General features: G+C 42.0%; 1 pseudogene; it reads left to right on the forward strand.

Annotated features, from left to right (window-relative positions):
• The first annotated feature begins 232 nt into the window (after positions 1-232).
• LOC132041554 (extensin-2-like) lies at positions 233-2701 on the forward strand (annotated as a pseudogene).
• The last annotated feature ends 1201 nt before the right edge of the window (positions 2702-3902 follow it).

The following is a 3902-nucleotide window of genomic DNA, read 5'->3' on the forward strand; positions in this document are numbered from 1 at the left end:
CCACGATTAGTTGGAAGGAGTCGCAAACTCAAAAGAAATTGTATAGCTGGATGTAGAGGAATGCTTTGCTATACTACTCCCCATGACCACAATTTTTACAACACAAACCAAAACAAGAGTAAAATAAAACCAATGTAACAGTTGGTAGAGAAAAGGCAAATCACAATGAAATCTCTTCAAGGATGGGGTCTTCAAGTCTCATCTACACCTAGGTGTGATCATCATGTGTACAATGGTTCTCCCACCACCACCTCCCATCATATCTCACTCATCTCCAAAGGTAGAATACAACGCTCCTCCACCTACCATATGTTAACAATTCTCCACCACCACCAACATACTATTCTCCATCTCCTAAGGTTGATTACAAATCTCCACCACCACCTTATATCTACAATTCTCCACCACCACCACCATATTATTCTCCATCTCCAAAGTTGAGTACAAGTCTCCTCCACCACCATACGTCTACAATTCTCCACCACCACCACCATATTACTCACCATCCCCTAAAATAGACTACAAGTCTCCTCCTCCACCCTACGTCTCTCGTTCTCCACCACCACCACCATACTCCTCCTTCACCAAAGGTTGAGTACAATTCTCCTCCACCACCATATGTTTACAGCTCCCCACCATCACCATATTACTCACCATCCCCTAAGGTAGACTACAAGTCTCCTCCACCCCCATACGTTTACAGTTCTCCCACCACCACCGTACTACTCACCTTCCCTAAGGTTGAGTACAAGTCTCCTCCACCACCATATGTCTACTGTTCTCCACCACCACCACCATACTATTCACCATCTCCTAAGGTTGACTACAAGTCTCCTCCACCACCGTATGTTTACAGTTCTCCTCCACCACCACACTCTCCACCATCTCCTAAGGTATACTACAAGTCTCCTCCACCACCATATGTCTACGGGTCCCCACCACCACCACCATACTACTCACCTTCTCCAAGGTTGAGTACAAGTCTCCTCCACCATCATATGTTTACAGCTCCCCACCACCACCACCATACTACTCACCATCTCCTAAGGTAGACTACAAGTCTCCTCCACCTCCATACATTTACAGTTCTCACCACCACCGTACTACTCGCCTTCCCTAAGGTTGAGTACAAATCGCCTCCACCACCATATGTCACAGTTCTCCACCACCACCACCATACTACTCACCATCCCCTAAGGTTGACTACTGTCTCCTCCACCACCGTACGTTTACAGTTCTCCTCCACCACCGTACTACTCACCTTCCCCTAAGGTGTACCACAGGTCTCCTCCACCACCATATGTTTGTACAATCCCCTCCACCACCACCATACTACTCACCATCCCCCAAGGTAGAGTACAAGTCTCCTCCACCACCATATGTTTACAGTTCGCCTCCACCACCATACTATTCACCTTCTCCTAAAGTAAACTACAAGTCTCCTCCACCACCATATGTTTACAGTTCCACCACCACCATATTACTCACCTTCCCCTAAGGTATACTACAAATCTCCGCCACCATATGTCTACAACTCTCCACCACCACCGCCTACTCACCTTCTCCTAAGGTACACTACAAGTCTCCTCCACAACCGTATGTTTACAGTTCTCCACCACCACCATATTACTCACCTTCTCCTAAGGTACACTACAAGTCTCCACCACCACCATATGTCTACAACTCTCCACCACCACCATACTATTCACCATCTCTAAAGTACCATACAAATCTCCACAACACCCTCATGTATGTGTTTGTCCACCACCTCCTCCATGTTATACTCCATCACCAAAGACAATATACAAATCTCCACCACCACCATATGTGTGTAGTTCTCACCACCGCCATACTACTCTCCATCACCTAAATATACTACAAGTCTTCTCCACCTCCGTATCTTTACAACTCTCCACCCCCACTCCATACTACTCACCTTCCCCTAAAGTGTACTACAAGTCTCCTCCACCACCATGTCTTCACAGTTCCCCACCCCCACCGTACTACTCACCTTCCCCTAAAGTATACTACAAGTCTCTCCTCCACCACCATACGTCTACAGTTCCCCACCACCGCCACCATACTACTCCTTCTCAAGGTTGACTACAAGTCCCTCCACCACCATATGTCTACAGTTCTCCACCACCACCACCATACTACTCACCATCCCCTAAGGTAGACTACAAGTCTCCCTCCACCCCTATCGTTACGCTCTCCACCACCACCCCGTACTACTCCCGCCATCCCCCAATGTTGAGTACAAGTCTCCTCCACCACCATATAATACACAGCTCCCCACCACCACCACCATACTACCTCACCATCCCATAAGGTAGACTACAAGTCTCCTCCACCACCGTACGTTCACAGTTCTCCTCCACCACCATACTACTCACCTTCCCCTAAGGTGTATTACAAGTCTCCTCCACCACCATATGTCTACAATTCCCCACCACCACCACCATATTACTCACCATCCCCTAAAGTAGACTACAAGTCTCCTCCTCCACCATCGTTTACGCTTCTCCACCACCACCACCATACTATTCCTCTCTCCAAAGGTTGAGTACAAATCTCCTCCACCACCTTATGTCTACAGTTCTCCACCTCCACCACCTTTATTCTCCTTCGCCAAAAAGTTGAATACAAATCTCCACCACCACCTTCATATTACCGAAAACCAGTAAATGCATGTAAATAAGTTTTCCAGTGTTATTTGATTTCAAATCATTTCTTCTTGTTACATGTGTGCAATCAATTTAATTTTTCTTGATAATGTTGACTAATAACATGATTACAATACACATTTATATGGTCTCGTGTGTTTTCTTTTATTTAATTTGTGCAAAGATTGCTTGCAGTATGTTTTTAATTCTTTGCAACGAGTCAATGATTATGTATTGCGTATTCTTGACATGGTAGCTTTGAATAACCACATAATCCTTAAAACTTGCGTTTTGTATATGAATCACATACGCTCTCAAACATGAAGCACAATAGTTCAAATTAACTAATGTACACATGAGGTGTCCAAAAAAGCGCAACACCCTAGTCAGAGAACTAGAAGTCCTAGATTAAACAAACACAAACACCATAAGCTACTAATTAGCAGATCATATAACCCCAATACTTAAAAAACAAAAATCGCTCATTGGTGGTTTTGTTGATTAGAGATCTCATGGATGTGAGGATCACCTCCTCCAGCAATGGTTCCTTTGATGAGTGTGTCAAACTCCTCATCTCCTCTGATTGCCAACTGAAGATGCCATGGAGTTATCCTCTTCACTTTCAGATCTTTGCTTGCGTTTCCAGCCAACTCAAGAACTTCTGCAGTCAAATAGATAATTTAAATTTATATTAGGACAACACATTAACTCAACTGAAAAAGACAAACATTAAAATAAAGTTAAATTTAATTTCGGCATGCCATTGTAAATAACATTGAAAACTAAAGGATATTTTATAGGAGTACTTATATTTTAATAATATAGATACAAAAGTTTTTAATCGAAGCTATAGGAAGTGAACATACATATGATTTAAAACCTGATCAAAATATGACAACTCATCATTTTAATTTACTATTTTCAAAAATCAATATTTCCGAAAAAGTTTTCTATATTAGCTTAATGATACCATGAGTTAGTTAAACCCAAAACGTTTTATTATTTTCAACGTGTTTAACAAAATTAACATTTTGAGTTTTCTCTTGTTACATAGGCAATTGAATGAAAATTGCTAAAAATAAATTATAGTCAATACTTTCAATAATATAAAACTAATAAATTGCAGTGAAGACTTTTAGTAATGTAAAACTAAATGATAAAAATTGAAAACTAGGCTAAAACGTAAAACTAAAGGTTTCAACAAAATTTCCAATTAGTTGACTTCAATGGCATGTT

The sequence above is a fragment of the Lycium ferocissimum genome, unplaced genomic scaffold, assembly GCF_029784015.1.
Source record: "Lycium ferocissimum isolate CSIRO_LF1 unplaced genomic scaffold, AGI_CSIRO_Lferr_CH_V1 ctg10664, whole genome shotgun sequence".
Taxonomy (NCBI): Eukaryota; Viridiplantae; Streptophyta; class Magnoliopsida; order Solanales; family Solanaceae; genus Lycium; species Lycium ferocissimum.